This window comes from Protopterus annectens, chromosome 2.part0, assembly GCF_019279795.1.
Source record: "Protopterus annectens isolate FY-2018-M chromosome 2.part0, PAN1.0, whole genome shotgun sequence".
Classification (NCBI taxonomy): Eukaryota; Metazoa; Chordata; order Ceratodontiformes; family Protopteridae; genus Protopterus; species Protopterus annectens.
In genome coordinates this window covers 1,877,610,803-1,877,625,370 of record NC_056728.1, presented here as the reverse complement: position 1 = coordinate 1,877,625,370, position 14,568 = coordinate 1,877,610,803, and positions in this window count along the sequence as shown.

The window sequence follows — 14,568 nt, the reverse complement described above, 5'->3', positions numbered from 1 at the left end:
CACAATGCAAATCATATTTGCACAGTAAGCCCACTTTTGACATGATCATCTCACTAATACACCCATACATATGTCTACTGTTACAATATATCAACATATACTATCCCCTGTTATAGCACATACTTGTTGGACCAACCCTGTTACTGACAGTGGCTGGAAAAGAATTGGTGAAATCCAAGCCCATATATATCATCCCTTGTGGTGTATGAGGAGTTTGCCTTGTGACCTACAGCAGTACACACATAGAATACTACAAGCATTACTCAACAATACATCACTACAAGATAGCTATTTCCACTATATGCATTGATTACACTGTAATTATTACAGAACAGGTACTACATACACAGACATACTAAATGTTATACATACATTCTTAGTAATTGGAGGTGTTATTGACTGGTATATTAATAATTTTTGGTTTGTGTTTCAATCTTCTGTTGGGTATTTTGCACTGTACCGCAGATAGATGCAGATGGTTTGAATGTGTGACAAGGCATCCTTTTATAGTTAGAGATCAGTAACGTGCTATTCTGATCACCAACTGGTGTTCCAAAGTAGTTAGTTACATGCACATCAGCTGTGCAGCTACTCCCTTAGCCAATACCATGGCAATGGTGGAGTATAACTGAGTACTCCACTTGGGCGTTGTCCCTTTGCCTCACTTGTGAGGAAGACAGCCTGAAAGTGCTGTTTGAAATCTATTGCAACAGCTGTATGGAGACAAACACAAATATATTGTGTGTAATGCACAGAAGATTTGGTCTAAATGTGAGTACTGCTGTTATATTTCTGAACATTGCTACTTGTGCAGGGTTTGTCTGTACCTAATACTTCTGCATATGTTTCAGTCCGGCCAGGATGTTTGATCAGCTCAAAGCTGTATGGCTATGCATATAATATTAGGTGGTTTACACTGTGCTCACCAGACATGTTTAATTTCATGTAAATGTGTATCATACTGTGCTGATAATCAGTAATTGGTAACACTTCCTGGTGTAAATACTTTTCATCCCTCTGAAACAGGATTAGTTCAAACACACCCTGTAACATCAGCAGCTGTTCCATTGTATAACAGCAACTATTTCACATAGGGCCATGTTAGTGTGTCTCTGTCCAGGTATGCTAAGGTTTCAGCAGATGTCGTACAGTGGGTGAATAATTGGTTATGGTATGACAGTATGTATTGTTGTAATGAGTTTGGGTGTGGGGGAGATGTTGGTAGATGTACATACCAGATGCAGCTGTGTAGGAACTGCTTTTATACATATTCTATATGTGTGTGGAGGTTCTTTCCCTATGTGAACACATATCCCTTAGTGGACTAATACTATGGTAATTGCAGACTGATTCATTAAGGCACTGTTAAATGCTTCCTGTATAGCATGCAGGTATTGTTAGTCCTTGAATCCTTTTGGCAATACATCGGAATGTAATAAAGTTTTGCTAAATGAAAGATGTCTGTGTATTTATGTCATGGATATTCGCAGTCATTGCAGTTGTGTTGGTGACTAACCCTATTTGGGTCATGTCCATAGATCATATTTGTAATTGTGTATTGGCATATACTCTTCATATATTATGTTCATATTGTTTGGGGGTGGCAGAATGTGTGATTGCTATGGGCCATGTTATACTCAGATTTGAACACTTCAGATGCTGTATACACACATGTCTGTATGTATGTATGTATATATATATATATATATATATATATATAGATATAGGCATATAATATATATTATTGCATATGTTTATATGTACCTCCATAGATGTGTACATGTGTATAACCTAGCTATATATCTACATATATATGTAAATCTCTATATATCGACATGTATCTCTCTCTCTCTACGTATATATATATATATATATATATATATATATATATATATATATATAGCATACACCTTTCATTGGGTACATGGTGGTTTGTCCTATTTCTACACAATCCTCCCTTTTGTGTTTTAACCTGTCTGAATACACAACTGTAGCTACATCGCAGGCAGCTTAGTGGTAGGTTACTCTGAGGATGGTGTACATGGTTGAGGGTTCTAATCCTTGAAGTGGTTATCATTTTACCTCTTGGAACAGGCACTGGTAGGGAAAGTGTGATTAACGCACATTTAAGTGGTTGTAAGCAGGTTTGCCCGTGGTCTGTGCGACGTTAAGCAAAGGTTAAACCTGTGAAGTGCTTATCCTTTTAATAGTGTTTTAGTGCCGCTTGCCATCATGCAAACCCACACAAAACCACTTACAACTGCTTAAAAGTGCTTTAATCAACCTGCATCTGACAGCCCTTATTCTGGCCCTCAAAATAAATTAACAGCCCTTGAACCCTGGACCATGAACACCACAGTCACTGACTTTACCACTAAAGCATCTGAGATATGTACAAATGTTATGGTGTTTATGATATACATTTTACTATGGGCATTCCTCACTACTGAAAACAAATGTGACAGTCAGTTGGTGTGCATATGTATGATTCATGTTAATGTTCATATGTTTGTGGAATTAAGTGTTGCAATATGACCTGACAGGGTGTATTATGGATGAGAATGGTTCTTGTTTTGTTTCTTGTTTATATTGTCCCCATGCTCCATGTATACCCCTCCAGTTCACTTATTGAACATGCAACCTAGGCTCTCCTTGATGCATAATTTCATTACCCATCATTCCTCCCCCACCCCAATCTCCACATACACAACAACCATCCCTTCTATGGTGAATTAAGTTAATATTAATAGTTATAATAGCAGAGCTGCATGTGTTTTGTGTACACTTCAATTTCTTTGGATTGCTTCTGTGTCACAAAGTGTGTTCATAGATGTTTATATATATGGCTATAGATGTAACTGTAGATATATATATATATATATATATATATATATATATATATATATATATATATATATATATATGTATTTAGTATTAATTTGTAACAGTTATACATATGTAGACTTGTATATGTTGATTCAGAAATTACAGTACATTCCAATGCACTGTACATATTTACACAAAGTGACTGCCCCATTTGTGGTCAGTACTGTGGAATGCCTATAGTATAAGTTGTAGATTAAAAACCATGAAACATGTATACAGCTCAAATGGCTTAGTAGTAAGTCCCATGACTATGGTGTGCATGGTCCAAGGTTCAACACCTGCAATGCTTTAAAAATGTGTTTTACTCCAGAATAAGGCTCATTTAAGCTTTTATAAGCATGTTTAAAAGTGTTTATGCGACATTAAAGCAGCCACATCTGCTAACTTCTCAGGATATATACATTTCAGTAAAGTAACATCTCACTATGTGCTGACATACATTACATTCTCTGCTGACTTTACTCTTCAGCACACATGGGTTTATATGGGTGTTTCAAATGTTTATTTTACTGAAGAATACTACCTAAATGTACAAGCTGTGGTTAAGGTATACTTTTTAACATGAAAAACATCTCTGATTTTATTGGGATTTGAACCAGGAATGGACAGATACTATGCAAATGCTGTAACCATTACACTATTGACATTAACATTGCTTCTGTCTATTTCCTATTTAGATGATTTCTATGTGTAAGCTAGGCTGAACAAAGGGTGGAGGCAACTAAACCCACTGAGCTTCACTTACTCTTAAAATAAAAACATAACAAATGAAATGAGAGACTATAAATTAAATTCCTAACTACATTAGGCATAGCCCCTCACTGACACACTTAAAGAGAAACCTTGATGTGTGAATGGGTAACAGAATATACACCCCTGGGATCATGTGCCCCAGAACCATACAGCCAGGGGGTGGAGGAGCCCCTCCAGTTTTATAGCTGCAAGACCTGTTGGAGAAAATTGAATGGTGTTGATTTTTCATGTTAACATGCTCTCTTTAGATAACTAAGTACCCCTATCACCCTCCGCCACCCAAGTCTTCAACAGCTTCCGGCAACTCTGCCTGGAATCACTTCATTGGCTATGTTTGACAGAGGCTCAGTTACTTCATCAATGGTGCAGAGAAAGCCAACACACTGTAGCTATGCTTCTAAATGCCCTTGGGCAGATAGCCTACTACCTATCTGTGAGCTTCTAAAGTGCAGGCCATCACAGACATAATATGTGAATAAACAGAGCTTTCAGATCACAATATACAGTGAAAAATCACCATGTAATCAGAAAACAGTTAAGTACAGCAAGAAAATACAGAACACTGATACTTAATCACTCCAAAAGCCTATCTTGGAAGCTAGAAGATTTGTATAAGTTTAAGGCTTTCTATTGCTTAATAAAAAAGTGCACAAAACCAAGAAAATCCAGCCAAGGCAGAAACCAGGAACCGAAACAAAACATTCAAACCACCTTTTATCTTTTATTCCATGTTTTAAAAGCCAATACTGCTCAGGTCACAAAACGAAAACCACACAGATCCAAGTTGAGCGCGCTTTCACTTCGTATAATAACAAAGCTTCTTCAGAACATATTGCTTCTACTAATGTCCTCATTTTATATACCTGTTAATAAGCGTTAATTGACATTAATTTACATCTCATTGCCCCTCTTAAATAGTAACCCTTTACACACCACATTTACAAACTGCAAAATAAACTCTGTTCCAACCAAAGACTTTCACAATTATATAAAACAATGTCAGTGTGTGTAAATATCGAGGTTGTCCTAACAATCCGATAAATGTCTTTAAAAACAATGAAGTGGAGTGTGTTAAACTTCACTAACTTAAATAATATACATAATTAATATGAAAAGACTTCCCTTAAAAATGACAATTGCATAAAATAATGCAAGATTGCATAGTATAAAATGCAGTACAAATAAAAAGGAAAAAGAAAAAACCTTAAATGATTTTTTCCAAAATACATTTCCAACTAAACAGCATGTGTCTAATAACCTAAACCTTGTAAAAAAGCTGTATATTGGTCAATACATCCAAATTACTATATTCGCCTTGTTGTTTGTAAGGGACATGACCAAGCTTCTACCCTAAACTTCAGTATAAAAGGACCATATTGTATTTAAATTTCTGATATCTTGCTGTTATAACTTAGCTTGTCTTAATCTCAACACACTCTGTATGCTAATACTATCGTTAAGTCCAGGGGGTCTACTGGCATCCAATTTGAGTTGCCAATATAATTCCTTAAATTCCACTCGGGATTCCCAGTTGCCCCCCCTAGGGTCTAACATAACCTGTTCAATAACCGCAAATTTGATGTTCATTTTTTTGCATGTCAATGAATGTTTGTAAAAGGCGTTGGACTCTTTCCCCTTACTTATTTCGTATGTGTGTTCGTAAATTCTTTTTCTTAAAGTGCGGGTAGATTTACCTATATAAAAACCTTTACAAACCGTACATATCTCAATATACACAATGCCCTTTGTACCACAGTTGTATTGACTTTCTATTGCTTACCAGTAGGTTACCTACAGGAAAGATGAGAAACAAGCACAGATGGGAAACATGCATGCAACAATACCATACCAGCTTGCATGTGTCAGCCTTAGGCTTTGGAATACTGGCCAAGGCTATTAGCGCCCCCATGGTGCCTTTTTTAGGCAAGTCTCAAAGGTGAATCCCACCTCCATAAACAGCACAATAGCGAAATCAATGAGGGTTATGCTACTCAACGCCAGGGGTTGTAATCACAACATGCACGCACTCACAGCACTCCTCCATATGGACAACGTCAACATCTGTGCAGTAACTGAGACCTGTTTTAAGGCTCCTGAGAGCACACCAGCACTACCGGACTACAACCCATACCACACATTTTGGCCACAGAAAATGGCCTGACACAGTCATGGAAGGGGTGTATCCATATTCATTAGGGATATCTACATCTCCAGGTTAGTGGGGCAGCATGATACCTCTGAGATCATCCATGTGCAGCTAACATTAGCCACAACTGCAATGCAAACTGTGGCCTGCTACAGATCACCCTCCATGACCCAGGATCACCACTCCTCCTATCTGGAGACAGTGGAAAACATGACAGTCCTACCCAACACCCTGGTATTGGTCAATGTCAACTACCCTGCCATTAACTGGGAAACTTACTCGAGTACTCACTTCCAGGCCCAGTGCTTCCTGGAATTTATCACCTCATATGCCCTGTGTCAAATGGTAAACTCCCTAATGAGAGGTAGAAACATACTAGAAGTGGTAATCACCAACATGGGTGACAGGTACACCACAGCAGAAGTAAACCGGTCACTGGTTAGATCTGACCCATAGACTATTCACTGATGATTTCCACAGCCAACCATCTCCCCCACCAAAGGAAACCATACTGAATACCTTTCCTACAACTAAAGTCACACTACTAAAGACAGAGGTGGTAGGTTTTACAGACCCCATGCTAAGGGAAAACACTGCTCAAGATATAGAAAGATTTACAAATGCACTATTTAAGCACCTACAAGGATGTATGGATCATGCCATCACTGGTAAACCAAGACTCACTCCTCCTAGACAAGGACACCAGTCTGGTGGACCCCAGCAATAAACAGGTTATACAACAGAAGTAGGACAGTAGTCCAGAAAAACAGCAAAACCCAAGAAGGGCAGACATCCGTGACCAGTATTAGTAAGAAACATAGGTCCCTCATGAAATCATCCTAGGCTAACATCAACAAGAAAATAGGCAGAGATTCAAAAGATAACCACAAGGCCTTCTTTGGCTATGTCAAGGATCTAAGTGGTACACACAGATTTGCACTGTGCCGGTGCAATATATTTATTTATTTTACATTTGTTTACCAGGAAAGTCTGACTGGATATATGTCCATTTTCAGCAGAGGCCCGGGGAGAAAAGCTCCAGAAAAAGTACAGTTACATAAAGACAATAGAGAGAAAGATTGCAAGTACATGTAAATATACATAGTTCAGTAGGATACAAGCATACATTTGAATAAATGCATTCATATGTAAGGTGCTAACATACAGACAACAGGTTTGACTTCACTTAAGATAACAAATATTGAAAATTTCATATTGGGAATTAGGTCCTTTAATAGTACAGGCTCAGTTAGAATAAGAGTAGACAGAGTATCCACAAATTGCTGGTAGTAGTTAGTGTGGGTTTAAACAGGGACATTGCCATTGTGTTTGGAGGTGATGTTTGAGGCTTTTTTTTGAACAGGGTTAGGGAGGGTTGGAGAGTGAGTGTGGCAGGTAGTGAGTTCCAGGTTTTACCTACTGAGTTGGCAAATAGTGAGTCCCCTGCCACATTTTTTCTCTTGGACATTTGCACCAGCAGCTTGTCAGCAGAGCGCAGGGACCTCAGGTTGCTATATGGTTTAATGATATCGTTTAATTCAGGGGTGCATTCAGGTTGGTATAAATCCTTATGGGCTATAATGAGTTGGTTATATTGGACCAGGCTAGGCCATTCTAGCCATCCGAGTTGAGTTAGGTTTAGACAATGGTGGATCCTATAGGGTGTACCTGTGGCGAACCTGGCAACTTGGTGATAGCATCTAGCAAGTTTGGTGAAAGAAGCTTTATTTAGGTTAGTGTAAAGAGGGGAAGCATAGAGTAGGGTGGATAGTAAGTGGGATCGGGCAATGGTAGTTCTTGCTAATGGGGTGAGAAAAGATTTGATCCTATAGAGGGAGCTCAGCTTTTTGTTGACAGATTTGATTGTTTGATTAACATGGGAGTCGTATTTTAGTGTATTGTCCACTGTGAACCTGAGGAGTTTTGTGTGAGTATCTGGGGAGATAGTAGTGCCATTGTTGGATGTTAAAGTAAAAAATGGTGAGGTGATTTTACTAGTGAGGGAAAATACTAGGAGTTTGTTTTTTTCAGGATTTAAGAGAAGCTGACAGTCAGCAAATCAGTTTTCTACCTCAGTGAAGGTATTCTGGGTTAGGGTCATGAGTTCAGTTAAGGAGGATGCTGTGCAGATTAGTGTAGAGTCATCTGCATATTGAATGCAAGTGGCCTTGGGGGTAACAGTAGGTAAGTCATTGATGAAGAAAGAGAAGAGTAGGAGACCTAGTATGGATCCTTGGGGGACTCCCAGAGTAATAGGTAGTTGGGTGGATAGAGTATTTTTCCATAGTACTGCTTGTTTTCTCTCAGTCAGATATGATTGGAACCATTTAATGGGGTTATAGATAAATGACAGGTGCTTCAGGGCAAGGATAAGTAGCTGGTGATTGACCTTGTCAAAGGCCTTAGAGAGATCTAGGAAGAGAGCTGAGGTTAGTTTGTTATTGTTTCTGTTTCTGTTGATAGTATTAGAGAAGGATAGGAGGGTGGAAGTGGTGCTATGATGAGGCCTAAAGCCATGCTGGGATTTGGCCAGGAGTTGATTTTGGGTGAGGTAATGGGTTAATTGGTTATGGACGCATTTCTCCAGTATTTTGGCCAGTGGTGATAGAATTGCTATTGGCCTGTAGTTAGAGAAGTCTACTGAGTTACCTCCCTTATGAAAGGGTATGACATGGGAGACCTTCCAGAGAGAGGGGTAATAGGTTTCAGATAGTGAGAGGTTTATGATAATCAAAATGGGGTACACAATGGCCTCTGCACTTTTCTGTAGGTATTCTGGTGGAAGGAGATCAGCTGCTAGGGTTGTGGGCTTTAGCTTGGTGAGTAGTGATTTGATGGTAGAAGTGGATACAGGCTGGAAGTTAAAGGGTAGTTGGGTGGAGATAGATGAGGAATTCTGTGAGGGGTTGATGGGGGGTAGCTGGCTAGCTAGTGACTGGATGGTCTTGGTAAAGAAGTTGTTAAAGATATTAGCAGTTTCCTCTGGAGTTTTTAGATTGGAATCTGATGGGGTGGGAGTGGTAGTTTGGCCAGGGTGGAGCAGTTTGTTAATGCCTGCCCAGAATTTTTGAGGTTTATTCTGATATTTCTGCTGGAGGTGTTGGTAATAGTTTTTTGTCCTACAGTGTGGCTTTCTTGGCATCATTCCTTAACTGTTTGAATTTAATATGGTCGAGTGGGTCTTTAGAGGTGCGCCAATTATCCCATGCTTTGTTTCTTGCCAAGATTTTGGTTCTAGTAGCCTTCGTGAGCCATGGGGCTGTCTTGGTTTTGGCTCGGAGGGTGCGGATAGGAGCATGGGAGTCTAGGATGATGAGGAATTTGGAGTTAAAATAGGCTACAGCATCATCCAGTGGAAGATTTTTTAGGATGGCCCAATTATATGCTTTGAGTTCATTCTGAAAGGCGGCGAGGTTAAAATTCTTGTGGGATCTGATAGTTTTATAGAGAATTTGGTGGTTATTATTAACTTTATGTTTGATGATGTAAGTGAGTAAATGGTCACTTAGGTCATCTGGGAAGGAGCCTATATTATACAGGTCTAGGTGGTTGTTGACAAGTATCAAGTCTAGGATGCTGCCTTTGTTGTTGGGCTTGTTTAACCTAGTGGGTGTTGAGATGAGTTGGGTATAACCATAAAGATTTATGTGGGTGGTAGGAGATTCAGTGGAACAGTTGTTCCAGTCTATGCTAACATCTCCTAACACCATGGTTTCATGGGGGTAGTTAAATGAAAGCCATTGTAGAAAGTCTTCTAAGGTATTAGTGTTGTCGCCTGGAGGGATGTATATGCAGGTGATGTATAGGGATTTGAGTTTGTTAAGCTGCAGTTTGCAGATGAGCACTTCAGCATTACTGAATTGAGGGGGCTGTTGTGGAACAAGTATGATATCTAGTGTGTTTTTAAATATGATTGCTACGCCTCCTCCTTTCTTAGTGGCACAGTCTAGTTGGAGTATATTATACCCTGGTGGGATGACTTCACTGTCTTTAGTTCCTGGTTTCAACCAAGTTTCTGAGAGACAAAGTACATCAGGTGAGTAGACTGCCAAGAGGGCATGAAGGTTATGGACCTTGTTGTTAATACTCCTGATGTTTAGATGACATGTCAGGAGTGAGTTTTTGGACCTAGTATTTGGACAGAAGTTGCTGATAGTGTTGGGTGGAGGGTTTGTGGGAATGGTGGGTTCTGGATTAGGGTGAATGTCACCATCCCTCATCAGACAGAGTTGGACAGTTATGGTGATTTTCAGGGCTTTACTAAGTATTTTGTAATAATATCTGGTTTTGGGGGAGATAGACCATGGTCTAGTTAGTTGGTGTATGTTACAGGTGGAAAGGACAGGTTTGAGGTAAGTTAAGGGTTGATCAGCTATGTTTAGGGTAGGAACCGTGATAGTTTGGTTTTGAGGGTGGTAAAAGCAAAGGTATGGTTGCCATTCATAGATATTGAGGAGGTAGAGGGCAAGGAGTAGTGCTGACAGAAGCATATTTGGTCTCATTCTGAATAGTTAGTGTTGGAACTGGCACTTGAGTAAGGGTTGGGAAACTGGAGGAGGGGCTAGGGAGAGGGGAGGAGATTAAAATTAAGGGTTGTCTGGGATAGGTTGAGGATGAGAGACGAGTGGTTTAATGGGTTTAAATCTAGCAGTAGTAGGGGCTGGTGGGATTAGGGGGCAGGGTGGGGTGCGAAGCGATCCCGAGCATAGCGAGAGCGAGTGAATCAGGGCTTAGCCCCAACCACAAGGTTCCAATGGATGAGTATAACACCTTAGGTAAGTATACAGAGTTTGAGTGTATGATACACTTTGCCAAATTTCTTTATTAATTGCCTTTTAGCCAAGATACTTTTTATCTAGTTTCTTAAGGCATGGCTTATTTTAGGGTTAAATTTGGCTATTAGAATGCCGTTTGCCTTAGCTCGTTTATTTTTAAACTGAAATGTTTTGCCACTGTTTAAGCTGTTTACTAGTTGAGGAGGAGCGGAGGTAGAATTAGAGTCAATTTAACATGGGTATCACACAGTGCTATAGACCCAGTTGGCTCACAGTATTATAATATATACTAGTAAAGACTGTATTGTATGAACCTTGTCAGGTTTTCTAAGTCCGTGGGACAGGGGAGGAGATAGTTCAGCTATTATTGATAATCTCACCAGCCTTTACATAAACCCATACATCACATGATGTGTTGCCAACAGGCTTACACACAGAACCCACATGGTAAGACCCAATATAGCACAAAATATACTGACCCTACTGATATCGCCAACATCCTTGCAGATACATTCAGTGCAAACTTCACCCCCTAAAGAGCCCACAACAATACCCGGAAAGTACAATATCCCAGACATCAGAGACACACAGGTGGAAATGGCCCTCTCAGATGGCAAAACACAGCATCAATGGAGGCAGATGGTGTCCCAGACTGCATCTTGCAAACACTACAAGACAAACTAACCCCCCACCTAATTAAGCTTTTCAACCACAGCCTCTACACAGGCTACATGACCATGCAATGGCGCATAGCAACGGTTATTCCACTCCATCAAGGTGGAAACACAACTGACCATGGTAACTACCACCCCATAAGCCTGACTAGCCTGGTCTGCAAAGCTATGGAGTACATCCTCATGGCACTCACTGACAAAGACATTGGTAACCTTCAAACACTTGACCCAACCCAGGTCAGCTTGGTTGAGTGCAGATCATGCCTACTGAACCTGTTTGACATCTTACAGACAGTCACCAAGACGTTAGATGAGAGGAGAGGTGGTTCACACATACTACCTGGACCTCGGCAAGGCTTTTGACACCATTCCTCACTCAGGTATTATTGATAACCTCACCAGCCTGTACATAAACTCATACATCACAGGATGTGTTGCCAACAGGCTTACACACAGAACCCACATGGTAAGACTAGCAGCCTCCAGGTCCAACTCTTAACCAGTCACAATTGGGGTCCCACAGGATTCAGTCCTGGGACCCCTACTGTTTGGCATATATTCTCAGAGCTACAGGCAAACACAGATGGACTATGGCAGACCATGTTTAGCAATGACTGCAAACTGGGAGCCATAATTGACAGTCCAGCTGACACAGATATCCTTCAAGGGGCCTCACAGACACCAACACAGGGTGTCAAAGTCCTGGACTCCAGCTAAGTGCCACAAACTGCATGGTCATTACATTTTGGAAAAACTAAACACCCACATATTAACACATAAGTGGCAGCCACTTTAATACAATTTAGATAATAGGGTATCTGGGGACTAAGGTAGATAGTGATCTCTCCTTTGACAATCATATTTCCAAAGTAGGTAGGACATCCTTCTATGTAGGCCATCTGATTACTAAAGGGTTCACATCTAGACATACTGAGGTTATAGTGCCCCTTTACTCATCACTCATCAGTCCCATCATAGAGTATAATAACCCATTTGGGATGTATCTCAGAAGACACTTCTGATAGCTGGAAGGTCTACGAACATACCTCGCCAAGAGGATTACTGGCCTCAAACATATGTCCTATGCAGCCAGACTGAATAAACTCCTGCTTTACTCAGTGGCATCTCATTTACTCAGAGATGATCTCTGCTGCCAACAAAGCCATGTCCAACTCAGGCTTAATGGATATGCTCCACTTATGGGAATCCATGTCACAGTGAGCCACACGCTGTAGTGAGCTAAACCTTGCCAAAACAATAACTAGAAGATGCTGGAGGGACAGATTCCTGTCACAGAAACTCCCCATGCTTTGGAACTAAATCCCTAATTACATTATACATAGCCCCTCACTAACACTCTTCAAGAGAAACCTTGAAGAGTGGATGGGTTACAGTAGATACACCCAAGGGATCCTGCCATTGGCTCTGCTCCACAGAGGGACAGTTAATTAATCAATAGGGTGGCAAAAACTGACAAATTTTGGCTAGGCTTATGAATGCCCTCAGGCAGTTAGCCAAGTACCTACCTATGAACCTATGAACCTATACATACAGTATCAGCACATGCTGATAGCTTAATTTATTGTTCAGGTGTTGACTTACCTTGTGCCAATAGCAGCTTTGTGTGCAATAGCTGAGGGCTGCCTATGTTGGATGCACACAGTAGACTGCCTATACGTGGCAATTTACAGGTAGTCTTGTGTGTGTGCCATCCATTTTTACTGTATGTGCAGGTGGAGAAAGGTGTCAGTCCATAGGTGCCTACACTGTCAGTGTGTGTGCTTTACGTTCCCTCCTTGCCAAGGCATGGGCATACTGGGCATGCATCTGTCTGCCTACTGGGGCTGGCTCAGGGTGTTCATGGTCTGAGTACCTCTGTGCTTGTGGGGCCCTTGGCAATGGTGGTGGGCTGTGAGGGCCTTCACCATTCTATCCTTGGCGCAGCTGTTTCCGCAGGATCATATTGTGTAGCATGGCACATACTATGAAGATGTGGGTACACGTGCCTGGAGAGTGCTGTAAGGCTCCACCAGATATGTCCAAGCAACAGATCTGTGATTTAAGCATCCCAAACACATGCTCTGTGATGAATCTGGTTTGTGCGTGTGCCTCATTATGGCGTTCTTGCATGGGTGTGTGTGCATTTCTGATGTGAGTCATCATCCACAGTTCCATTGCATAGCCAGCATCCCCCACCAGGTGGCCATATGGGATGTCCCACTGGCAAATACCTGATACAGCTGTGAGGCATGCCAGATGTGGGAGTCGTGTAGCTTCCAGGGCTACCAGCACACACATCCATGATAATGCCCTGGGCATTGCACACGCCCTGGCAGTTAATGGAGGGTTATCCCTTGTGGTTTATGTAGTGCCTACCCTGCTCACCGGGTGGTGACTTGATGTGTATGTGCATGCAGTCTATTGCACCCAGTACCTCTGAGTATTCTGCCACACGGTGGAAGAGACACATATTGCTGGCCAACTCCTCCTGCATTCGGGGGAAGTATATATGCTCATTGGCATGTGGTAACATGGCATCCAGGAACTGGTGAAGTACCCTGGATGCTGATGCTTGTGAGATCCCCATGATATCCCCAGTTGGCCTTTGAAAGGTACCTGTAGCTAATATTCTCAGGCTTACACCTACCTTCGTATCCACTGGGATGGATTCCTCTCTGTTTGTTCTGGCTGTGAGGCGTGGCCGGCGCAGCTCCACAAGTTGCTGTAGGGTGTCCCTGTCCACCCTGTAATGCTCTACTATCTCCAGATCATGTAGCCCCTGGTAGGTTACCCTGGGTCTGAACACTCTTCTCCTCCTCCTCTGGTGCCTGGGGTGGTTGTGAGCATCATCCTCCACACCACCTTCAGTCTCCAACACATGGTGGTGGATCAAAGCTATGGCAGCCCCTAACATATACATATTAAAAGTTCCCCGCCTGTATACACCAATGGTGCAGAGTGTATGGGAATACACAAGTGTGTGTGAGGTGCTTTCACACAATACTATTGTGCTATGGATGCTGCTGATGTCATTGGGTATGTATGAGAAATTCCAGCTGCAGGGTATCTTAATTATGGGTTTTACAGTGAGTACTGCAAGTGTGGAGCCTTTAGTGTGGAGTTATGCTTACCTGCCTTGATTAATCTGTTGCCTTTTAATTCACTTTTATATCAGGATCCCCTCCCATTATCAGGCATGTCTCCACCTGCCGTCTTTCTTGTTTGTACTTTCCCTACCAAGTCATGTGTTGCAAAATGTGTCTTGTAGCTGATATAATGCAAATCTGCTTTGTTCTGCTGTGACACTTTACTATTTTCTTTGCAGTACAGCCCC